The following is a 27,056-nucleotide window of genomic DNA, read 5'->3' on the forward strand; positions in this document are numbered from 1 at the left end:
TTCTTTGGTACCTAAGGAGTCAGGTTAGTCATGCTGCTGTTAGCTATCATGAAACAAGAAGGTAATTTCTGTGTGTGAAAATATTATATTACCTTTTAGTCTTATTTTGTATTGTTTTCATGTTTCCCTGGGATTGAATTACCTGTCATATAATAGTCTGGTCATTGTTTTTATACAAACTTAGAAACAATTTATTAATTATCAGCTACATTTAGAATAAATTGTCTCCTTTTAAAAAGTTTTTAAGTATTCTTGAATTCTGTAATTTTTCGTATAGGGTGAACTTTACCTTTAAAATGTTTAGTTCAATTAAAATCGAAGAGGATTTTCATTAATAATAAGATATCCCACAAAGTTTTTAAAAGTATACACAGATGTTTGATAATGTAGTAAATCTGTTTCTATAAAGGCATATGATCACATTTGGAAAATTGCTATTGCATGTTTTGGCAGTTTGTTAAGAACTGAAAACTTTAAAACTAACCGGTGTTTTGATAGATTAAGTTCAAGGTCACCTTTTGTTTAAATGATGTTTTGTTTTCAGTAATTAGACCATGCTAGGTGAATTATGTATATAATTAAAAACAGAAGGTTTGGCTAAGTCAGAGTAAATGAGTACAAAATACAAGGTCATTATCCATCACTAGTGAGACTCCAGATGAACAGTGCACATGGAACTATTTATAAAATATTTTGCATGGTCAAGAGCTCCTTTAGGTTGCTATCCATGGCTTTTAAATTAAACTATTCACAGACTTTTTTTTTAATGTACCTATAGCATAGAAGTATGATTCTAAACTTAGTATTGTGTTTGATTAGAAAACCAAAAGAATTTAGCATCTAATCTGACATCCCGGATTGAAAAAGACTATATCCCACCTTTTTGAAATATGACCAGTTAATACCTTATGTGGCTCATTTTCTCTCATGGTTAAGTCCTTACTTAACCTAGGCTAAGTTCAAACTGATAAGTTGTAAACTTCAGTTCACATTCAATTTTACACACCCTGTAATTTAATGGGAAGAATTTTCTTGTTTATTTTGAATCTGGGAGGCTCCATTTGATCTTTCTGCATTCCTATTATCTCATTAACTCTTTGCTTAGCTCCAGAGTTGAAAACCACACCTTGCTGAAATAGCGTGTTCTTGGTATACCAAGTTGGAGCTAGGTTATCTACAGCTCAAACTGACATAGATAGCTATAACAACCTTCTGAAACACAAATTTTTCTGAAGCTACCCAGGTCTTTTCTGTAATCTCTTTAAATGACTTAAAATGACCCTTGTTTAGAGTCAGATTTTTGAATAATTTACCTTTGTAGACAACTGGAATATTACCTTTTGATCCCACTAGATATGTTAATTAATAGATTTTACTTCTATGAAACCAAGGAAAGAGACTTTATTGTTGTTTTGAGGGACTCATCTATAGTATAGTATGAGGCCTCAGGAATTTTTTTAAAAATCTTTTTGCTGCTCCAAAGAAGAAATCTGTTTCTCTGACACAGTTCACAGATGGAGATTCTCAAGTAGGTAAAATGATTTGGGAGTCTCTGTACTACAGACCTTTCATGTTTAGCTAACTTAAAATTGAACTGAAAATTTTCTTGTGGGATGCATGTTCATTTGCTGGGCTTATTAAGCAGAGAAGATAGTATGACATATTGACACCAGCTAATTTGAATATGCAAGAAGATGGGCTTTAATTTTTTACACAAGTGATTCATCAAATGGCCTTAGACACATATTACAGTCTCTGTATGCTTCTATTCCTTCATCTGTAAAATAAAGATGATAATGCCTGCCTTGACCACTCACCTACCTATAAGGATGAACCAGAAAATGACAGATATTTCAGCTCGTCAAACTAAGTTGCTATACAAATAGCTGTTACATAAACAAATCTTTCCAATTTATGATGAACTGAATTTTCCCACTATGTAATCACTACCTGAGATTTTGAAAATTTCATAACTACAGAAAGTCCATTTTAAATGATACTTTCATGTATGAAGTGATAGTTCAATAACTGTAGGTTTTTTAATGTGGTTTATAATTTATGATTTTTTATTACTGTTATCAGTCATTGTTTCACTTGTATTGATAAGTTAAGAGCACTATATAGAGTTTTGAAATATATTAATATGTGTTGAAGCTTAATCACTCTGAATTTTATTTGAAAATGGTATATTTGTTTATGCAAATGATAAATACGCTCTAATTATGTTTTTTGTGTCATGGAAATTCTTATTTTAGAAGACTACATCTAGACTAACATAGATTACATTGAAGTATCTAGAGTGCTTATGAATGACTAGAAGGTAATACCACATTACACTTTATTACTGTTTTTCTCTCTTTCTGTACACTTTTCTCTTCCATTATCACCTCTCATCTTTTGTCTTTCTCTTGGTCTCACTGCCTTTGGAAAATCTTTACTTTTGATTCTTGGTTATAAAAATAGGGTTATGCCTTATCCAGAACACACCTGATAAGTAGCCAAGTCTCTTTCACTTCCTCACAGAGGATTGTGCTTTAGCCTTTCAGGAAAACCTATTGCATTTTTTTGACACCTCTGATTGTTAAAAAGCTCTTTTTTCACCTTCACTTGCTAAATCTATTCGTAGTTCTGATTTCTAAGGTCTCCTGCTTCGTCTCTGTTAATTGTCATGGAATATTGTGTTTTGTATTACTTCAGTCCTATCCCAATATGGCATGATCTAAAATATATATTCCTTTATCTTTCTCCATGACCAAGTCCCTAGCAATTTTACCTTAAAGCTATTATCTCAGACCTCACTAATATTTATACCTAATGTAATCTTTATTTCAAATCAATAAAAGTTTCTTTTTGTAGATGTGAAAATCATCTTACATACTATGATATTGACTAAACATTCATTCCTTTTTTCAGAACCCTAAACAAGATAACTGTCCACTTTATTTAAAAGTAAATTTAGAGGTAAAAATGAGTCTTCGAGGTCATTTAGTCCCCTCCCTTCATTTTAGAGATAAGGAAATTTGGACACAGAGACACTTAGTATCTTATGGTCACACAGAATAAGTGGCCAAACCAGGATTCAGTTACACATACCAGTGTATGTACTCCAAATTCTGCATTCTTTCTACTATTCCATATTGCTCCTTTCTTTACAACAAATTTCAAGGCTTTTCACTAATTCCTCCCATTCTTAAATAAAGTTTGTTTTCCTCTCCAGCTCTTTATTTTTGTTCCCATTATCTTATATACCTGCAATTCTTTCACCAACTAATTCATCTTTCTTTCTTCTCTTAAAACTTCTTATTTACCTATTGTAAGTATTGCATCCTGTTAATGAGTAAAATTATATCGTATTTCAGCTCTAGATTCTGTTTTTTAGTTCTCATTCATCCAATTCTCCTAGTCATCAGACTTGTCTTTATTTGTGATTTTCATCATTAGATTTAAAAAATTAATCATATTTTATTTGTACAAATATTTTTCTCTTTCTGAAGTAAAAGCATTATTGAAATTTAATAAATAAATCATCAATCAAAGTGATTTCACTGAATTTATGATTTATAGAACTTTGGATAGAATTAGAATTTTTTGTTACCCAGTCATTTTGTTTTAGTAAATAATTCACATTCTTTCCTTTTATTAACATTTCTATTTTAGAAAACTTATTCCAAGCATACATATGAATTCCAACTTTTATCATGTTAAAGTAAGCTAAATAAAGTCTAGCCGAGCCTTTACTTTTGCTTGAGTATTAAAAATAGCATGGATCTAGATGAGTAATAGCTAACTATGTGTAAAAGAACATCTAAAATAGGTTTTCTTTTTATGGCACCTAATTTTTATCATTTTTTTAGGAAACAGAGCTTTGTATATCATTACCAACCTTTCTGTAGAAGGGTATGATCATATTTCTTTGCTTTTTAAAAATTTACATATGAATTCTTTAGCATACAACTCCCCCATGTTTTTAAAAGTTATTAAATTTCTCTAAAATATTTGTACATTGTCAGACTAATCTCATTTACTTATTAATAGGGATCCTTAACTGGTATATCAAGATAATGATGTGCATATTTACTTAAATTTTAGCAGAGCCTTTGACAAAGTTTCTCATTCTGTCCTTGTGGGCAAAATAGCATTTAGAATATAAGGTTTGGGAAAGCAGGAACTGTTTTAATTTTCATCTTTGTATTCCTAATACCTGGTATATAGTAATCCAAGTTAACCTTCTCCTTGGAATTCTCTTCTCCTTACCACCATCTTTTTTAATCCATATCTATCTTCAAAAGACCTTATAGGGGCAGCTGTGTGGCTCAGTGGATTGAGAATCAGGTCTAAAGAGGGGGAGTCCTAGGTTCAAATTTGACCTCAGAAACTTCCCAGCTGTGTGACCCTGGGAAAGTCACTTGACCCTCATTGTGTAGCCCTTACCACTCTTCTGCCTTGGAGCCAGTACACAGTATTGACTCTAAGAAGAAAGGTAAGGGTTTTATTTAAAAAAAAAAAAGGCCTTGCCCATGTATCACTTCCTTCACAAGGCTTTTCCTAATTATGCCCCACCCCCAGTTGTTAGTGGCATATCAGTAGCATTCACTTATCCATGTACATGTATACTCTCAAGAATATATAAACTTTGTGTGGACGGTCTATGGTTTGGGTGCTTTTGAGGAGCAGGGTAGGGAAAGGATTGGTGCCTAATAAAGTACTTGTTATATAGTACTCAATTAATGCATATTGACTAATTGATTGCTAAATTAAATTGGAGATAGCTGTAGCATAGACAATAATATAGTTACTTGAATTAGGAACTAGTTTAATGATGAGACCCAAAGAATCTTCATTAATGGGTCATTATCAACGTGGAAATACTTTAATGAAGTGCCTCAAAGGTGTAAACCTTAAAATTTCTTAGACTTATGAATGTTGGAAATTTCCCCATTGGGAAATTTCATACTTGAAAAATTTCCTACTGATAGTAAGAACTCTATTGGAATGTGAAAACCCTTGGCATGGGAGGGTCCTTCTCCTCCCTACCTAAGACTACTTTAGGACAGAAACCTTTTGCTAAACAATGCAAAGGGCTTTGACCTATGCTTAAGGAAGTTCTTTGAGTCATGATTGATTTTAGAATTGATACAATAGAGATATTTGGAATGACAGAACCAGGTCTTGGGAAATACAATCTCCACCCTACTCAGAGTAAAAGGATTTAGGAAGGGCTGCAGCAAGGATCAAGATTTAATTATTTGAGAATATGACCTTCAGCATACATGTGCAAAGGGGCAGACCTCTGGGCGGTCCTGGGTTAAACTAGAGCCACCATTGGCACAGGGGAGACATCGACAGTGATTGGTAGATGTGAGAACTGAGGGGAGGGAACTTAGATGGTTTCCTTAAAGATAGCGGGGGTCTGAGGACTAGGAGGAGTTCAAGAGGTTTTGCTCTGAGAGGTTGTGCTCTGAGAAGTTTTTGCTCTGAAGGAGGCTGGAGGTGGAGGCCGCTGAGACTGTTTCTCCATTTTGGTCACGTGAGTGATAGGGACTGATCTCTTTTCTTTGCCTCAGCTATCTAAGGGCTTGGGCCTTTTGGTCCAGCCAAAACAGAGGGTGTATTTAAGCCCTATTCCCTTCTCTCCCCTTTTCTCTCTCTCTGTCTCTCTCTCTATCTCTCTCTCTCTCTCTCTCTCTGTCTCTCTCTTTGTCTCTGTCTCTGTCTCTCTCTGTCTCTGTCTCTCTCTCTCTCTGTCTCTGTCTCTCTCTCTCTAATACCTTTCTTCCTCCTGTTTGTAATTAAAAACTCCATAAAAGGTTGACTGCTGACTTGAGTTTTCATTTAGGAATTACATAGCTGAATTCCTTGGCGACCTTAAATTAATATATATCAGTCTTTTAAAGTGATTTCCTTGTCACAAAGGTTTGTCCTTTTTTTCTGTGCTGATTAAATTTTTTTTTACCTATGGTTTAAATAAAGGCAGAAATGGCTTATCGTATTTTTAAATGATACAAAACAAAAGGGCACATATATATTAGATAACCAAGACAGGATGTAAAAAGATCTTGATAGGGGATAAATCTAATAACATGAAATTTCATAAGAATAAATCTAAAGTCTTATAAGCAACTGACATATGTTTGTTGAATTGAATATAGAATCAGGGACAGAATTTCATCTAAAAATGATCTAGTGGACTTTAGTGAACTGCAAACTGTGAGATTTAAAATGGTTGTGGTCTTAAACTGTAGTGATTAAAATAGTGGAAGATATAAATTGTGATAGATATAAGGGAGGGTGAGTAAATTTGACCGCAGAAATATGTTTCACTACAGTGTCTTGGGTTTTAAAATCAAATATAAGGTGGTCACCAGGGAAATATTCCCAATTATTCAAATACCCAAGTCAATTGGGTTTTATAGAGATTTTAATTAACAATACAATGAGTAATCAAAGAAAGAGAGAGAGAGTAAGAAAGGAATAAGTATGAAGGGCCTCAAGCCAATATGGCCTAGACCTGAGTCTTAAAAGAGAAATCAGTCAGTTTTTTAACACTCACCACAAGGTCTGACTAAACAAGCATTCTAGTAACACCAGGCCAGCGTCCTTCCTCCAAGAGTCTTCTAGCCAGAGATTGTTTCAAAGGGCCTCTCTCAAGAGCCTCCAGAGCTCCTACCCCAGAGGGACAGAGCCCCTCAGAGGAGCTCCTCAAGGAGCTCTCCTTCAGAATGAGAGTCAGAAATCGAGATCCTCAGAATGAATCTTCTCAAAATGAACTCCCTCAGAATCAGCTCCAGCTCTTCTCTGAGCTCTTATTTTTAAGGGCAAAATCGCCTATGTTCCCTCCCCTAAGTCCTTACATCTACCAATCACTGTAGATGTTTCTAAAGGACCGCCCATTTTTAATTCACAGCTGAGTAGTTTTAATCTCTTTAGTAAGTAAGAAAAAAATGCTGCTGTGTCGACAAATTTCATTAAGAAAAAACCTCTGAATAAGTTATCACCCTTTTAGGTTTAAGTAGTTTACAAGTTACCCCACCTTTATAGGTACTTAGTATCCCATTGTATCAATTCTAAAATAATCATGACTCAAAGAACTTCCTGTCCTTTCCATAAGCATGGGTCAAAGCACTTTTCATTGTTCTCAAGGAGCTCTCTGTCCTTAAGCAGTCCTAAGTAGGGTGGAGTAGGGATATTCCCAAGGCAAGGAGCCCTCACATTCAAGTAGAATTCTCACTATCTGCTAGGGAATTTTTTTAAGTAGAAGATTCCCCAAAGGGGGAAACCCCTAACATTCATAAGTCTGAGAAATTTTGAGGTTTACAAAACTCAATAGTTACAAATATGATATAGCAGCCAAAAAAGTTGACACAAATCTTAATCCATATTACAATAGACAAACTGTTGTTTAGGTTACTAAACATTACCAACTGACTTATACTGTTACAGTTTTGAGTCAAGAAAAGCATCAAGGGGCAGCTGGGTAGCTCAGTGGATTGAAAGCCAGGCCTAGAGACAGGAGGTCCTAGGTTCAAATCTGGCCTCAGATACTTCCCAGCTGTGTGACCCTGGGCAAGTCACTTGACCCCCATTGCCTAGCCCTTACCACTCTTCTGCCTTGGAACTCCAAGACGGAAGGTAAGGGTTTAAAAAAAAAGAAAAGCATCAACATAAACTTTGCCATCCCCAAATACAAAAGCAAAATACAAAAAAGAATATGAAATATAATCAGTCTGACTCCATGCTTTTGAAAGAACATGTGAACAGAGAGGTAGTCTTAATCTTGTTTGTAAGTTTGTGCAAAAAACTGCAAGATGGAGTTGCATAAAATAGTCTCTGCCCATGAGAAGCTTATACTCTAGTTAGTTAAAGGAAAACAGAAAAAGTAAATATTTTCCTAAGAAACTAGAGATGGGAATTAAAATCTTCTAATGTTTAAATGAAAGCATACTTGTACCTAATATGTTTGGAAATTTTTCAAGAACACCTTATCCTTGTAAAATACTACCGCTATATTCTGCCAAAGATCTTGTCTGTAGGTTATCTGCTGAATAAATGTCAGCTACCTGGCTTTCTGTAGCATTTTTGATGTGTCAATCATATTCATTGTTTTGTACCAGTGAAATTTATATTTTTGCCACCTTTTTCAGCTTATATAACATTTCTTCTCAAATAGCAGTATGCCAGCTTAATCCTTGTAGAGAAATGCCAAATTCTTGAAAAACATGGCAAAGGCTGAATAAAATTTAATAAGAGACTCTTGTTCTAAGGATATCACATAGAATATTTTTAAAATCCCAGTGATTTTTTCCCACTGGCTTCCCTGTCAAATGGATAACAAACCATGGAGTGCCTTCAGAGCCTTCATCTGTTAGGTCATGACCAAAAGAGGGTACAGAAGATCTCTTCTAATTTAGTTATAAACAGTCACTGCCTCCTGATTCTGAAGGCTCCAGGGAAGAAGTACCTCTGAAATTCTAACTCCTTTCAGTAAATAAGCATAGTCTTTTAAGAGCATCCCCTTCCACATACACCTTATACCTTTAATTTGAATGTAATATCATTAATGAATAAATAAATATCACTCAATACATGAAGAAGTAAAAAATCACAGTACTTTGCATATAGTAGTTACTTGATAAATGTTTCCAAATTTTAATCAAACTGCAAAATACTGCAGATAGATTAAAGAAGACAAAGTCTTAAAAAAAAAAGGTTCCATAAATATGTGATGATCTTTGAAGAGTTAATTTTAGTAGTCTGTTAGAACCCATCTGAAAGAAAAAGAGAGAAGATACTGGAGATAATCAAAGAAAAGGAATATTTTTTTTTAATTGGTGAAAATATTTAAAGATACAAAAATTCTTCCTCAGGACAGCTTTGACTACAAAAGTTTTAGTGTATTATCACATTGTTGCCATTTCCTTTGATGCAATTTCCTATTGCATCATGACCTGTGAATTCTTCAGGAATAATTTCTTAAGTCTCCAGTTTGTTTTAATCCCCCCTTCAAAGACCCCATGTTGAATATAATGTTATCGTGTTATGGTTGATTAAAAAAAAAAAGTGTTCAACATTTTTTACTTTTGCATTTGCTCTGAACTTTAAGACTTAATAGTTAATTTTGCTGAATATTTTTTCTGAATGTGCAAAATTGATCTGGAACATATATAGCTTCTATTTCCATTTGGTAATCACCAAAAATATAACTTTTCTAAAATTATGTTCACATCTTTAACTGTTTTCTTTGTTGTTTTTTTGTTTAATTTTGTCTAGGTCTAAGAAGGGTACATTGAGATACTCATCTCTTTTTGTTTTACAATAATAATAATTCCATCCTATAAACTGATTAATTCTTTCATTAAGCATTGTGATCATATGCCATTTAGTGTATATATATATATATATGTATATATGTATATAAAGTAAAGCTAACATGGTAAACATGTTAAACATGATAAACATGGTAAACAAATCAATAACTTTACTTAATATGTATATATTTGTGTATATATATGATTTGTTTACTAAATATAAAATATTAAGTAAAATTATTGATTTATTTACCATGTTTATTTCTTTTAATTACATCCATTTCTATTTTTGCTCTGTCTGGGATCATCTTTGCTACCCTTGCTTTTTTGAGTTCACCAGTAAGGTAATAAGAGTTTGATCCAATCCTTTCTTTTAACTCTGTATGAATCTTTCTGCTTTAAGTATGTTTCTAGTAACCAGTATAATGTTGCATACTTCTTTCATATCCACTTTGTAATTATTATCCTTTATTTTGTGACTCTTACCAAAAAAGCATTATTAAGCATTTACTGTTTTCCAGGTACTGTGTTAAGTGTTGGCAGTAAAAAGAAAGGCAAGGGCTCTTATATTCTAATAGAGACAATGGAAAAAAACATATACATGATAAATGGAGGTAATCTCCTAGGGTAAACATGATTGCCAATTGTATATTTCTCTCCAACCCATTCTTTTAAATTTTATCCAATCTTTGTCCTATATAGCCTTCTTTATGACAGAGTGTGCTTAGTACCAGTGATCTATATTTTCTGCAGTCTATTTCTGTTCTACATTATAAACCTTCTTTCTTGCCCTCACCCATTCCCCAATCACAGATTCTTACTTTTTTTTCTTTCCTTTTATTCCTACTTTTCATGCTCTTCCCTCCCAAAATAGAATTTGTTTTGCTTATGATTAATCTCTCTCCGAGTTTACCCTCCCTCTTAATCTCCTCCTTCTATTCTATACATATTTTATTATTTAGTTTAATGTATTTCTATGCCATGCTTTTTGTACTTGTATGTATATATTTGGCTCTCTTTTGTACAATTTTGACAAAGCTCCTTGAGGATAGGGACTAGTTTAGCCTCTCTTTGTGTCCCAGCACTTAATTCAGTACTTACTATATGTGTACTGAATGTTATAGCATCTAAATAAAGGAAGAATTGATAGATTTACATGAAGAAATAGACAATAAAACTTTCATTATAAACTGAAGAAATGTATATACAATGATTGTCTATGTGGTAGCTAGGAGCAATGGACAGAGTGCTGGATATGATGTCAAGAAGGCTTCAGTTTAAATATTACTTCATGTGCTTATTAGCTGTGTATATCCCATATTCAAGTCACTTAACATCTTTCAGTCTGTTTCCTCATCTGTAAGATGGAACTAATTAAAGTACCAGTCTCTCAGGGTGATTCTGAGAATCAAATGAGAGAATATATTTGAAGTGCTTTACAAACCTTTAAGTGCAATATAAATGTTAGATCATTATTATTCTATTCTGTTCTGTTCTCTTCTGTTCTCTTCTATTCTATTCTATTCTATACTATTCTATTCTATTCTATTCTATCATCTGATAGAAATGAGGTATGGGGCTGGGGCAGATCTAGAGGGCCTGAGAATAATGGAAAATGTTTAGAATAGCTGCCTGGGAAATCATGGCAGTGGATCTACAAGAGAAGAATAAAAAGATTATAGATAATTAATCATTAAATTTTTTTTCAGCCCTCACTATATACTAGGCATTGTCCTAAGAACTGAGTATACAAAAAAGAAGCAAAAGAGACCCTGATTTCAAGGAGCTTACAATCTAATGGAAGAGTTAACATGGAAATAAAAGATAAATTGTAAGGATAATTTAGGGTTGTGACCTAATCTAAATTTGATTTTTGGTCACCAGGGGATATCCCAAATAAAATACCCAAGTCAGTTTGGAAATATATGGTGGTTTAATCAATTTATAGGGAAGAAATCAAGGAGAAGAGAGAGGGAAAGGTATAGGATTTCTCCTGCCCGGTCTGTGCCAAGTGAGTTCAAAGTCCTCTACCATGATGTCTTTGAAGATTAGAGGCTTTCTCAAAGAGGATAGTGTTTGGAAGGTAAAGGAGAGAAAAATCAGCCTAAACACCGAGAGATCTCAGAGAAGAACCTCACCCGAACTAGGATACTAGGCTTCCTCCAGTATGGCATCAAGGAAAACACACCGCTAAACCCGGACAATAGCAGCCGCCACTCCAAGATGCCTACATGCTTAGCAAGCTGCCGCCAGCCACCTTTCCACCGTCCAAAAGCCCGAGAGAGAAACTGATGGGAAAAATATAGACAGTTTTGCATCACTTTCCTGCATCTCACATGTACCAGTGATATCTTAGGCTTGACTTAGGACAGCCCAGGGGTCTGTCAGTTGTTTCTGATTTGTCATTTGCTAGCACATGTCTATTCATAGGCCATCCTCCTAGATACTTAATCCTTAAGTATGGGTGTAGACATTCCTGATTTTGTTAGACTAAGTAGGGTGGAGTAATCTAAAGTCACAATTTCCTGATTTTTGTTAGACTAAGTAGATTGAAGTAATCTAAAGTTCACAATATACAGGATAAGTAGGAAATAATTATGAGAAAGAAGGCACTAGAATTAAGAGAGGTTTGGAAAAGATTCCTGTAAAAGATGGGATTTTAGTTGGGACTTAAAGGAAGCTAGGTATTTTAGTAGACAGAATTGAGGAAGAAAAGCATTCTAGGCCTGGGAGACAACAAAGAGAAAATCCTCATAGCCAGGAGGCCAAGAGTTAGTGTTGGAGAGTAAGGTATAAGAAAGATGGAAGGGGCTTGGGGGTGTGAGGTTTATGAAAGGCTTTAATGCCAAACTATAGGATCATTCTCAATAAAAATAATTCACATTTACCTTGAAGGCTTACAATGGATGAATTTTGACTTACCTCTTTGGAGGGAATCTCCACCTTGAAAGATTTGTGATGTAATTAAAGTATTAGCAAAAATAGTCTATCAAAGAGCAAAAGGTTGTGGAATGGACCGGAGAATTTTAGAGCTCAAGATCTTTCACTTAGAATAGTTCCATATGAGGTAATAATCTCTTGGCTAAGTGGCTAAATTGGAATGGAGATGGAAACCATTAGAGTTACGGAAGGTAAGCATTAGTGAGTACTGGAAATTTTATCAGCATGGATATTGAAGTTGCTGAGGTCAATGGCAAGAGGTAATATGGAGAGGAAGACTGTAAGCCAATTGCTTGTCATTGAAGAAAATGTGATAGATAATGTCCTGAGGGTCACTAAACAATTTTGAAAATAATATCAATGTATGTCATGAAGTTCATCAGAGGAGAGATTGAATGATGGTAACAGAAAAATGACCAGATAACATCAAATTGAATCACAAATAAGCTGCTGATTTCTCCTCTTTGGTCAGTAAATGAACTGAACACATTTAAGGAACAAACTTCCTTTGTGAATGAACATAAATATTGGATAAATCATTGGAGAAAACTTCAAGGATATCTGTGGAAAGGAAGGAGCAAGTTGGAAGAGCATTAAATTGTGCTCTCCTGTATCTCATTCCTGTAAAGAGAACTTTGACTCCTATCTGTAGTAGAAAAATACATCTAAACAGTCTAAATAAAAGTATTTATATTTAACATTGCTCTTGATGCTTGAAGTTAAATTAAAAATTGTTCAGACAGCATTGACATTGACAGTGGCCACCTCCATTCTGCTTCACCTACTGAAATTTATAAAGCAACCGCTTGGAATTCATTATATCCTTTTATCTAGAATTGCTGCCTTTGCATTGTGTCACACTGAGAATCTAAATTTGATATGGCTGCCTTTCAAGTATTGTTTCCCAAGGTATTACCTAAAATTTTTTTTTTGTTTCTCTCAGTTTCTATTTTCATCTCCTTATGTTCTATTTTCTCTGTGCCACTCTCCTTGTGGCTCTGTCTCATTGGCTTTCTCCTCAGTGGATGTCTACATTATCTAGGTATTATATATTAATATTTAATAATAATTAATTTTACCCAGCAATATCACTATTAAGTCTATTTTCCAGGGTGATCAGGAAAAAGGAAAAGAACTTCTATATTCTAAAATATTTTTAGCAGCTCTCTTTTTGTGGCAAAGAACTGTAAACTGAGAAGATGCCCATCAGTTAGGGAATGGCTGAACAAGTTGTGGCAAAGGTTTGTGATGGAATACAACTATACCATAAGAAATTACCAGCAAGTTAATTTTTTTAAATAGAAAGACCTAAATAAAATCATGAAGAGTTTAATGAGCAGAGCCATGAGAACATTATAAACAGCAACAGAAATATTGTTTGAAGAATAACTGTGAATGTCCACCTCTTGAAAAAGAACTGATAAATAGAAGTATCCATGACATAGTTTTATTGTGTGAGTATGTGAGAGAGGGAGGGGGGGAGGGAGGGAGGGAGAGAGAGAGAGAGAGACAGAGAGAGAGAGAGAGAGAGAGAGAGAGAGAGAGAGAGAGAGAGAGAGAGAGAGAGAGAGAGAGAGAGAATGAGAATGATGTCTTTTCTAGTATGGGGAGTGTATGGAAGGAGATACCTGGGAACTTTAATGTAAAAAATAATTCTTTTAAAAAGAAAAAAGTAACAACCTCCAGGAAGTGATGCAGAGCGAAAGGAGCAGAACCAGGAAAACATGGTACACAGAGACTGATACACTGTGGTACAACCGAACATAATGGACTTCTCCATTAGTGTCAATGCAATGTCCCTGAACAATCTGTAGGGATCTAGGAGAAAAAACACTATCCATGAGCAGACGACAAACTGTGGGAGTAAAAACACCAAGGAAAAGCAACTGCTTGACTACAGGGGTTAAGGGGACATGTCTGAGGAGAGACTCTAAATAAACACTCTAATGCAAATACCAACAACATGGAAATAGGTTCGATCAAGAACACATGTGAAACCCCGGAGGAAAAGAAAATGATCTTTGTCTCCAATGAATAATGTTTTGAAATGACCAAATAAAATATTGTTTTTAAAAAAAGAGAACAAGGAAGAAATTTTCCATCACATTAATGTATGTTAATAATTTTTGACTAAATAAGGGATAGATAAAAAAATAGAAGTTAAAAAAAAGAAAAGAAAAAGAAAAAAGTAATAATAAAATAGCCAAGGTTTAAAAAAAATTATTCCATCAGTAAACATTAAATACTTACTCTGTGCCATAGAAAGTGTTAAGTACTACATAAAAAGGCAAAAGTCTGCTTAAGGAGTTTCCAATCTGGTAAGGGAATCAAAATTAAAACAACTATGTATAAATAAGATCTATACAGATAAATTGGAGATAATTAAGAGAAGGAAGGCACCAGCACAAACTCTTAATTCAGGCACAAAACATGCTTGTTCTTGAACCAGTCAGGTAGTTTATCTGGGTAATTGTCACTATTTCCCCCTTTTATTTTCCATAAGAATGATACATTCTGTTTAATAGTAGTAATTTGCTATAAACAACATTTTGACAATAAATGTCAATCTGGTATGATTTTAGGATTAAAATATTTGTTTCTCTTTTTTTCCTATTTACTCTGTATTATGTTTGTTCATATATATTGTACCTTGGATTATCCCTTTTTAGGAATTATTATTTGTAACTGTTAGAGTTCTTAAATCTTTCAAAGGTTTTTTTTTTCTTTACAGTGTTATTGTTATTTCATAAATTATTTACTTGTTTTAACTCCCTTTACTCAGCATAAGTTCATACAAATCTTCTTAGGTTTCTTAGAAACTAGACTTCTTGTCATTTCTTGCAGTGTAATAACAGTCCATTGCATTCATAATTTGTTCAGTCACTTCAAAATTGATGAGCATCCTCTTATTTTCCCATGCTTTGCTATTACAAAGGAATATCTATAAGTGTTTTTGTTCATATGAATCCTTTTTGTCTTAAAAAAATGCTTGAGGCTGATACTCTAGTCAAAGAGTAAGCATAGTTTAATGACTTTTAGGGCATAATTTCAAAATGACTGGATTGATTCCCAGCTCTATTCTAGTACAATAGTTAAAGTCAGAGTAAGTAAGCATTTTTAATCCTTTACCATGCGCCAGCACTGTAGTGAGGATACAAGGAAAGGCATAAATTTCTCCCCCAAAGAGCTCACAAACTAGTGGGTGTGTATGTGTGATAAAGCCCTGCAACAAGGGTGGGAAATAATCTGTGGAGGTATGAATCCTAAATTGATTTCATTTTGCAGAATGATGAGTTTCTGGAAATCACAAGTCCAAGAGATTATCTAGTTGGGAAAAGAGAGAATTTCTTTTCCTGAGCACCCTCTTTAAATGGTAGAGGATTTGGGAGGAGTTAACACACTTTCTCTCTCTCTCTCTCTCTCTCTCTCTCTCTCTCTCTCTCTCTCTCTCTCTCTCTCTCTCTCTCTCTCTCTCTCTCTGTCTCTGTGTGTGTGTGTGTGTGTCTCTCTCTCCTCCCTTTCACTCTGCTACTCCTCCCTATTACCCCCCCCCCCCTCCAGGCACAGAAGGTGCTGAGGAAGTATGAATTTGCCCAGTTTACTTTATCTTGCAGAATGATGAGTTTCTAGAGATCATGACATTCAGGAGAAATCTCAAACATGTAGGAAATGAAGTAATGAAGTATTCCTGTTTTCCCACTGTCCCTCCAACAGTTCCCAGTTCCCTTTTTTTCAGCTTTGCCAATCTGATGGGAGTAAAGTAAAATCTAAGCCATTTTTAATTTGGCTTCCTCAAATTAATAATGATTTGATTTTTTTTTATATAGCTAATGTGGGTAGTTTTATGTCTTTCAACTTTGCTAAAATTATTATTTCAATTAATTATTGGTTAATATTTTAGTTTTAGAAATTGACCATCATATTATCTGTGAAAAGTGATAGTTTTGTTTCTTCTTTATCTGTACTTATTACCTCATTGTCTTTTTTCTTTTCTAATATTTTTCTAGCATTTCTAGAATTATTCCAAATAATAGTGATGATAGTGGATATCCTTGTTTTATCCCTGATCATACTGGAAAAGAATCTAAATTTTTTCATTACATAAAACATTGGCTATTGGTTTCTCTTCAGGTCCTTAACTTTTTCATTTATATTTTGATTAGGCATTGATATCCTCATTCATTGTAATTTTATTGTCTACTTGTTCCTATAAATTAACTTTCCTTTAATTTAGATATTCCCATTCCATGCATATATATTAAATTTTGTTACTAATTACCTGTGGTAATTTTAACTGTAATGTAGTTTCCCTGTTTTTCCTTTTAATCAAGGATGTTTTAATTGTTGCTTTATGATAATGATTGCTAACCTGGCATTTTTGAGTTTACCTGAAAGATTAATATATTTTGATTCAACCTTTTTATAATTGTTGTTTATATTGTTGGATTCTGCTTTCTAACCAATTCTGTTATCATTTCTCATTTTATGTGTGAATTGATCACATTAACCTATCATTTATGCTTGTAAATGTGGATTTTTGTTCATCTTATTCCCTAATACCTTATTCTCTTTACCCCATTGTCCTTTTTACAAAGAAGATAAAAGGAATGTGTAATATATAATTGAAGCATTCTATTTACCTTCTTTTGCCTTTCTTCTCTTCCTCTTGCAATAATATGTTTTTACTGTTTGTTTCTTTCCTTTTAATCCTTTCTTCATGCTCCACTGGAGTTAAGTTTTACTAATACCTAATCCCTAATTGATCCTACCCTTCTGCTTCCTTTTACCTGCCCCATGTATTTCCCTGTTGAATTTAATGCATTTTTAACACTACATTTTGTGTGTGTATATGTAAATATATATATATTTCTATGTTAAATGTATATCTTAGGTGTATTCAACCCTAATTTGCCTGTTCCAAATGAGAGTCAAATCAGCAAGCATTAACTGCTTTCTGGGTGCTAAGCACTGGACATTCAAAAAAGGCATAAAAATAGCCCTTGCTCTCAAAGAGCTTACAGTCTACTGGGTGAAACAACATGCAGATAACTATGCATAAACAAGATATATATATATATAGGGTGTGTTGGAGATAATCAGCTGAAGAAATATATATGCACTAGCATTAAGGAGAATTAGGCTTCTTATCAAGGTAGGATTTTAGCTGGGATATAAAGGAAGGTAGGAAACCCAGGAGATAGATACAAGGGGAAAAAATTCCAAGTATAGGTGACAACCAAGTTAAACCTGCAGGAGATGGAGTATTTTGTGTAAAGATGCCAGTGTCACTGGATCATAGTGTATTGATTGGAAAGATAATGATGTCCTTAATAGAAGGTAAGGAAGAAGTACTTGAAGGGAAAGATAATGAGTTCAGTTTTGGACATATTTTGTTCAAGATGTATATAAGAAATCCAGTTCAAAATGTCCAATAGACAGATGCAAAACTGAAAGTCAGGAGAGAAGTTAAATCTTCATAAATAGAGATTCATTCACATAGAGGTAATAATTGATTTCGTGGGAGCTGGTAAGATCACCAACCCGAATAGTACAACTACTTCCCTGTTATTAGAACTAATGAATTTCTAGCCTATCTCATCTATACAGAGAAATGTTCATATCCTCGATTTGACACCCACAATTGTTCTACTTCTATGTTCACAGATCCTGAAATTCCATATATGTTGTTATGTCATACCTCTCCCTCTGCCTTGCAATCTCCAACCAGTCTTCATCTTTATCCTAATATCTAGTCCTTTACCCTCAGGCCATTACCCTGGCATTAGCTACTCTGTCCTTCTCAGGCTTGATTCCTTGGTAAACCAATACTATTCTATACTGTGCCCCTCTCAAATCCCTTGCCTACTTACTTACCAATGATTTTGCCCTGCAAAACCATACCTTTGAATTACTCCTACTACTACTTCCTTTGCCCCTATTTATGTATTGCTGAACAAAGCTGGAGAAATCATAAAATCCATTAACCCTGTTCACTATAAATTAATGTTACATAATCTTGACAGAGCCTTCACTGTACAAGACAATCCTTTTATACTCCACTTTCAATGTTTCACTATCCTACCCAATTCAGAAGTTTTTATATAAACTTTTTTATCCCTTCTCAAACCTTCCACACTTCCTCCTCTCCCCATCCTCTCAGCTAAAATCTTTTTCTCATATTTTACTGGAAAAAAAAAATTGATCTCATTCAGAAAGAACTCCCTCTTCTCTCTTCTTTTCCACAAATACTTAAATGCTTTCTCCTACTAAGGAACTGGAAGTTAGGGTGTTTGAAAGAGTCAATGTGTGTGTGTGTGTGTGTGTGTGTGTGTGTTTTCTGAAATATATCTATATGTATCTACTGAAGTCCCCTAATATGAAGGAATGAGGAAATGAGAGAAGGAAAGAAAGACAGTGAGGGAGACACTGAAATTGAGAAAGGAAAGAGAATGTCTGGAAAGATAGAAGTCACCAAAATCTTAATTGGGTAATGAATATAGATTGAGTGAATCTCAAAGGGGAGAGGTTACTGAGTCTTTTCGTAGAAAGTGAGCTTTAGAGTACCTGTGGGAAGCAAAGTGTAAGGTTTATATAATGGCGTGAAACAAGGCTGTGTCCTCACTCTGGTACTTTCAACCTATTCTTCACCCAAGTATTATGACATGCGGTGATGGATCTAGACCTGGGCGTCTACATCAAATACCAACTGGATGGCTCACTATTCGACCTTCACCGCCTGACTGCAAAAACAAAGACAACAGAGAGACTCATCCTGGAAGCTCTCTTCGCAAATGACTGTGCTCTCATGGCCCACCAAGAAAATCATCTCCAAACCATTGTGGACAGGTTCTCTACAGCAACAAAACTGTTTGGCCTGACTATCAGCCTCAGCAAAACAGAGGTGCTGTTCCAACCTGCACCAGGGAGTCCAACTAACCAGCCATGCATTATAATCAATGGCACACAGCTTTCTAACGTCAACACTTTCAAGTACCTGGGCAGCACCATCGCCAACAACGGGTCCCTAGACCACGGAGGATCCAAAAGGCCAGCCAGGCACTCGGGCAGCTGCGCTGAAAAGTCCTCCAACACAGAGGTGTAAGCACTGCGACGAAGCTCAAAGTATACAACGCAGTGGTCCTCAGCTCGCTCCTGTACGGTTGTGAGACATGGACACTGTACTGGAAGCACATGAAACAGCTGGAGCAATTCCACCTACACTCTCTCTGGTCAATCATGAGGATTTGATGGCAGGACCGAATCACCAACCAGGAAGTCCTTGACAGAGCCAACTCCACCAGCATCGAAGTCATGGTCCTCAAAACCCAGCTACGATGGTCTGGACAAGTCATCCGCATGGACCCACAGCGAAGACCAAGACAGGTATTCTATGGTGAACTGTCAGCTGGACTCAGGAAACAAGTCGACCAAAGAAAAGATTCAAGGATCAGCTAAAGTCAAACTTGAAGTGGGCTAGCATCACACCAAAGCAACTAGAACTTGCTGCCTCTGTCAGAAGCAGCTGGCGAACCCACATTAACCATGCTGCCACCACCTTGGAAGATGAGCGACGTCGATATCTTGCCACTGCGCGTGAACGCCGACACCAGGCCACAACTGCACCTCCCGTAACAACTGGTGTCCCATGCCCCATGTGCCACAAACTCTGCGCCTCAGTCTTTGGACTTCAAAGCCACATGAGGGTACATCAATAGATGATAATGCACAAAGACAATTGTTATTCTCCGTCACAGGAGAGACTACCACTATTCCTCCTACTCCTTTCCCCATATTTGCATATTCTTTATTTCTTATTTCCCTTTTATGTGGGACTATAAGTTCTCTTCCCTTTTTCCCCCTTTCTTTCCTAAGATATTCCCTTTTCTTGTCTTTCTTTTCAATACCCTAAGTACAGAATAAAATTACCTCAGGATCTATTTTGTTCTTCTTTATCTCCATCTATAACTCTTGAAGACATTTATTCCCTTCCATTGGAATGTAGGTACTTCATTGTAGATCCCCTTTCAAAAGCTCAAATATTTTAGTTTTCTCTAGATTTCCTGTTTGCATTTCATAGCTTCTACTTAACTCTGCTATTTTAATCAGGAATGAAAATCCTCTGTTCCATTAAAGGTATATTTTTTCCCATAGGATCATACTTAGTTTTGCAGGGTAAATTATTTTTTATTGTAAGCCTTTATCTTTTGCCTCTTGGAAAATTGCATTATAAGATTTTCTTTTCTTTAAAGTGGTAGCTGCCAAGGTCTATGTAATTAGAACCACAGTTCTTCTCCATTGCTGACTTTTTTTTTCTTTTAGCCGCCAAATTCTGGATTTTGGCTATGATATTGTTGAGAGCTTTCATTTTGTTTTATCTTTAACGAAGTAAATGTTAGATAATTTCTCTTTTCTTTTTCTATGGTTCTTACAGAGCTGTGTAGTTTTCATTTAAGATTCAGACTATTTTCAGATAGTCTGATCATTCTTAGATTCACTCTCCTTCATATAGTTTTCTGGCTGCTTGTTTTGATAATATATACTTTATATTTTCTCCTTTTTCCATTTTTTTGTTTAATACTTCTTTTCTTGTGGAGTCAATTATTTTTGTTTTGCCCATTCTAATTTTCAGGGTATTAAAATCTTAAGCAATGTTTACTACCTTCTATTCTGATCTATCCACTCACCTTTCAGAATTATCATAAGGGTAGTGTGACCTGAACCATTACCCAATCTGCAGCACCAGAAGATCATGAAAATGCTTTCTAAATAATATTAATTTTTCATCACTAAAATGATTTTAATTTATTTTAATTTCATTCAAATTTTTATTCAAACTACCTCTTTGTTTTCAGGTTATTATTCCATACCCTTATATCGTTCGGTCTACCTATTATGAGTTCTGTCAATATGTTTTAAGACTCAAACTCTTTCTTAACCAAAATAATTTATAAAAATGCCTCACATTGTTCTGTCTCATAAAGTTATTAAATTAGTATATCATTCCAATAGGATTCAAGGCTCAAAGTCTATGATTTTCTATTAATCATTAAAAGTTGCTTTCTCCCCTTTTATTACTTCTTGATTTTGTACTTTTCTCCACTTCCTATCTTTAACTTGCTTTTCTTCACCCAAATATCTTCCTTAAAAATTTTGGCTGGCTATGTTTTTCTTTTATACAAATTTTAAATTCTTGAGCAAAGACTTCTGACCTGTTGGAAAATTTTAAAGAGTATTATTTCCTGTACCATTCTGATTTTTCCATTCCTTTTTTCTAAAATTGGATAAATTGTACTATTTTATGAACCATCTTGTCAGTTTTTTAATTATGCAATATCTTTTTAGTTCTTATAAAATATAACAATTCCAGCATAGTTTCAGGTGAACTGTTCATGTAGTTCTGATCTCTGGGGGAGAACAAAAGCCAGTTTGTGCTTTGCTTAGTGTATTGTACAGCAATTGAAGGAAGTTAACTATTGTCTGAGTGCTCTAAGTTAAACCAATATTTCAGTAATTGCCAGTATGTTTTATGTAACCACCATAATGATATAAACATGGCTGATTGGCATATTTATTAAGTAGTTTTTTGATTCATAATGTCTAAATGCACTACATTTGAAAAATAAAGTTTTTTTGTGTTTTGTGTTTAGTATTTTCAGGATTATATGATATGTTAAGGTGGTTCGCAAGAGTCGTACATTGAAACAAGCACTGGATTAGAATCAGGGCATCTGAATTAAAATCTTGGCTGTCTGCCTGTATATGACCATGAGTGACAGATAGATAGATAGATAGATAGATAGATAGATAGATAGATAGATAGATAGATAGATAGATAAAAAGATTTTACATTCCTTATATAATGTATCAATGGAGTAGGCAAGAAAAAAAGTATTATTTTAATTCCTTCTGAATATTTCTAGTCAATTGGTATTTTTAACTTGTTACAGTCAAAAGAGTGTTTGCCTTAAACTGTGACCGCGAAAATCTGGTTTCAAATAAAAAATTAAAGTGGTCGCCATGGGAAAATTTCCAAATATTAAATATACCCAAGTCAGCTGGGTTTTATAGATTTTAATTAATACAAATTAAGGAATTAATGAAAGGGGGAGAGAGAGTAAGAGGAAATAATGAGAAAAGGGCTAGGCCAGCCTAGGCTTAAGCCTTAAGAGAGAGATCAGTCAGTCTTTAATCCACTCACCACAAGATTTGTCCCAAGCAAGATTCTAGTGTTCAGAGAGACCCATCAGTTCAGCTCCTCAGCTCAACTAAGTTCAGCCACCGAGCCCTTCAATTCAGCTTTGGCAAGCTGAACTCCTTCAGAGGCCTTTCGGACTTCCTTTTAAAGAGAATTTTCTCCTATGTCACCTCCCCTAAATTCTCACATCTACCAATCACAGTAGACGTTTTCACAGGACTGACCATTCTTAATTCACATCTCCTTTAGTTCTCAACTTCTCTGGGTAGACTAAAACTTCTGAGTAAGTTCACACCTGAGTAGACTAAAACTTCATACCTCTTTTGTTAAGCTTGTCCCTTGCAATTTTACAAGTTGCTTGACCTTTTAGTGATTAATTTGACCTTCATAGGTACTTAGCACCCTTTTGTATTAGATCTAAAAATAGACCTAGCTTAAGGACTTTTGCCTTACTATAAGTATGAGTTAAGTACTTTTCATTGTTCAGTAAGGAGTTTTACAACTTTATCTTCCCCTAAAGTATGCCTAAATATGGGTGGAGTAAGGTTAGAGTTCTCACATTCCTGATCAAGTACCTTCATTGTTTAAAATGGGGAATGGTCTTAACCAAATGTTCTAAGGTAGAGTCTGAGAATTTTTAACATTCACAAGTCTAAGAAATTTTAAGATTCACAAACTCAAGGGAACTACAAAGAGATATGTAGAACTAGTGTTGAATAATTTTTATACTCTTTAAGTAGTTTAAGCTATTTTATGGATTTGCATTTTTACTGAGCATCAAACTTTAGGAAAAGCTTATCAGAGCTTCATTACATCATGTGAAATGTTATTAATGGCTTTGTTACTTTATATTTTATAAATATGGACTCCCTATTATATCCAAATATAACCATGCATACCCATATCTTTCTTCCCATGACCTCTAATCATAAGTGGCCCTTAGCATTCTGTCTTGGGCCCTCTTTTCTCCCCATCTATACTTACTCACTTTGTGATTTTTATCTGCTCCTGTTTTAATTACCATCTCTTTGCTGATGATTCTCAAAAAAACCTATGGTAGCCTAACCTCTCTGAAGACCTCTAATCTTTCATCTTCCACTACCTCTTAGGCAGATATCTTGAACTGGATGTCTTGTAGCTGTTCTACATTCAGTATGTCCAAATGAGAACTCCTAATTCTAGTGCCTTCCCTCTGTTAATTATTTCCTATTTAATCTGTATATAATATAACTTGCTTTGTTTGCATGTTATCTCTCCCCCTTGTAGTAGAAACTCCTTCAGGGCAGGTACTGTCTTTTGCCTTTTTTGCATACCTAGCACTTAGCACTGTACCTGGAACATTGTGGGCACTTAATAAAGGTTTATTAATGTATTATTGATTGCCTTACTTGTCTACTTGTGGCAAAAGGAAGAATTGAGGAGACGGTTGGGAAGGCTTTCTTCAGAAACACTTGTCAGAACACTGGGCCTCAAAGCAATCTAATACAATTATAAGTTGGACAGTTGATACCATTGGGAAAGTAGTTATGGCTTCTAGGAGTGAAGTGTCAGCTCTGGAATTGTTCCTCTCATTGCAATGTGGTAATGATAGAAGTCATCTCAGTGGTTACTTATATTTTAGCTATTTCTACCTTTAAGGAAAATGGTTGTAGTAAGATCTTAATCAGTTTTTTCAAGAAATACTTGGGTTCTTGCTTGTTAGGTTCCGGCCAATTTCATAAATGTCATAAAAAGTGTCTTGTAAAATTAATTTCAAAATATAACAGCTATTCTACGAATTTTATAACTTGTATTTCACAGACAGTCAATTGCCATTAGGCTTAGCAATGTAGATTTCATGCCTATCTTCCTAAGGATTCTAAGTAATCATTTTTAATGTGGGGAAATTTTTTCTTAATATTAGTTTATGTTAGTATTCTAGAAGATCTTCTTAAAGCTTTTATTTTGTTTTGTTATATCACTGATATACTGACTTCTAAAGCCTTTCCAAAGCAGCCACTAAATCATACATGATGATACCTGAAGGCCATATATTGACTTAGAAAGTCACATATTGACATTATATTCTATGGCATTTTTATTTATCTTATGAAATATTTCCCAATTACATTTTAACCTGGTTTGAGTTAGTCTCAAAAGTGTTCAATACATCTCTGATGTAGAGGCCTGTTAGTCACCTGTTTCAAAGATAGGACAAGTCAGTTAATTTTAATGAACATTTATTAAGTACCTACCATTTACTAGTAGATATGAAGATACTATAAAAAAGACAAATAAGGTACAAAACAGAACTAAATAAATAGAAATAGAAATACAAAGTAATTTGTGAGTTTTGAGGAATAGATGATTATTTCTGGCAAATGGGATTGAGGAAGACTTCTTGGAAGAGACAGATGCTGATAGAGAGATGGGCATCATCAGGAGGAAGATGAGAGGAAAAAGAGAGCATGAGGCATAAAGACCATTGTACATAAGGACCTACACAAATTCAAAGTGGGAGATACATAGAATAATGGTGAATAGGCTTGTTTCACCAGAATATAGAATTATGTGGAGAGGATAATAATTTAGGCTAAAGAGTTATATTCAGAGATTAAGGTCACTTTATTTACCTTATATAGGTGAAAATCTGAATTTGTATATAGAAATTTAAGAGAGACAGCCAATTTATTTGGCTGAAATAGCACTGGATTTAGGATTACAGCTCTAGTACATGCTATCTATGTGACCTGGGACAAGTCAATTAATCTCTTCTGACTCCTATTTCATAATTTATTAAAAGGGGGTTTGGGTACTTGATAATCCCTAAAATCCCCTTTGACATATTGCTAGGCAAGTCAAATCACTATCACCACTACCATGATTATCAACTCAATTTGGACTTTAATGGAGACAGCCCCGGACCCTGAACCCAATAGCCTAGAGAATACTCGTGACCCTTAGGCCACCAGACTTGCTTCCAGTTCAGTCCTAGAAGCAATCATAAATTATTGTAGAAAAGGAGCCTAGCTTCTTCATCACTACCAGCAATAATTGCTGACCAACTGTTACCAGCAAATTGGTAGGCATAAGAGCCCTGTGAGTAGCAGCAACCTCCAGAGCAATGGTTCTGCTTCGAGCCCCACCCAGTCCTCACTGTCATCATCTGAGAAGGCAGCTACTGTGGAGAAAAGACCAGTCACTCTCACCAACTAAAACTGTCACCCACAGAACAGGCAAGCCAGCTGGCTGAGCCAGCAAGGTATCATCAGAAAGAAATGGGAGGCAGAGTGAACCAGGCAGGGAAACCTGGGGTGACCACCCTGACTATTATCTTCCTCAGACTCTGATGGAGATAACCCAGAACCTTAAACCCAAGAGCCTTTCATCCCCTAAGTGGTACAGCCTAGCAGTAGCTCCTATAAATGCTATAAGCTATATTTATTGAAAAACCAGAAAAGAAAATTCTCATCACAGAAATCAAATGGTTCAGTATAAGAAACTGATGTGATTTTTGTCAGTGGAAATGATGTTAAAAAATTGGTATTGTCATCTGCTTTGCCACCGTACCCTCAGGAACATGGGACCTTTCTGTCTGACCTATTGCTAAAAATTTCTGTATGGTCTGTCTACCTTATTAGAATGTGTGCTTTTTGAAAGTAGAGTCTTTAATAAATGCTTTATTCATTCATTTATTATGAAACCAGATTGACTTCTATACCCTGAAATATATGCTTTGTCAACAGAATTTGGGACTTGGTCCTCAGTGGTCCTTTGATCCAGGTTATGCCTTAAAAAGAATTTCTTTTCATCAGACCAGATAAATGGATATCTAGTCTTTGCTTGAATGATTCCAATGAAGGAAAATAAACCCATTTTCCTAGAGCAATCCACCACATTTTTTGATAACTCTCATTCAAGATTCTTAATCTTTTTTTTTTCCCTAGAAGACCACTTTGGCAGTCTGGTGAAGCCTATGAACCCTTTTCAGAATAATGTATTTAAATGCATAAAACTAAATGCATAGTATTGCAAAGGATAACAATTATATTGAAATAAAGTTACTAAAAAAAAAATTTTAAGCCAAGCTCTCAAACCCTAAATTAAGAAATCACTGCCATAATTGACCCTTAAATCAAACCTAAATTTACCTTTTTATATCTTCTTCTACTCCTTGTCCTGCCCTGGGGCCAAACAGTAAACATGTTTAATCACTCTTCCACTTGACTGCCCTTCAAATACTTGAAGATCTATCATATTTCCTCTAAGTCTCCTCTTTTCTAGGCAAAACATCCTGATTCTCATATGGTTTGAACTTGAGACCCTTTACCAACATGGATGCCCTTTTCTGGATGCTTTCCAGAGTTATATTAAGTTCATAAAATTGGTTTTATACACATCAGAAAAGGACCTCAAATACTTGAGTCATTGGTAGATTCATTGTTTTGTTATTAGGATAAAACATTTCCAGAACATTTTTTAGGACTTAGTCATTACTCATTATGACAAACTTACCTCATCTGGATGCAGTTTAAGTACCATTTTCTATATACTTTGATAAAAACAAAAACAAAGTAATGTAGTTGTAATGAATATGACTACTATATGGATTACCTTTATAAAAGTTCTATATATGT

At 34.8% G+C, this 27,056-nt stretch overlaps 1 protein-coding gene and 1 long non-coding RNA gene across 7 annotated transcripts in view; one reads left to right on the plus strand and one right to left on the minus strand.

The window, feature by feature from the left end:
• The window catches only part of STK3 (serine/threonine kinase 3), a 540,259-nt gene that overhangs the window by 474,684 nt on the left and 38,519 nt on the right, over positions 1–27,056 (plus strand). The window lies entirely within an intron of this gene.
• LOC130458349 (uncharacterized) lies at positions 8,625–12,353 on the minus strand. Its single transcript, XR_008917554.1, has 3 exons — positions 12,228–12,353; positions 11,444–11,593; positions 8,625–8,765 (listed from the first exon to the last, which is right to left on the minus strand). It is a non-coding gene; the product is annotated as an uncharacterized LOC130458349 (long non-coding RNA).

This window comes from Monodelphis domestica, chromosome 3 (genome assembly GCF_027887165.1).
Source record: "Monodelphis domestica isolate mMonDom1 chromosome 3, mMonDom1.pri, whole genome shotgun sequence".
NCBI lineage: Eukaryota > Metazoa > Chordata > Mammalia > Didelphimorphia > Didelphidae > Monodelphis > Monodelphis domestica.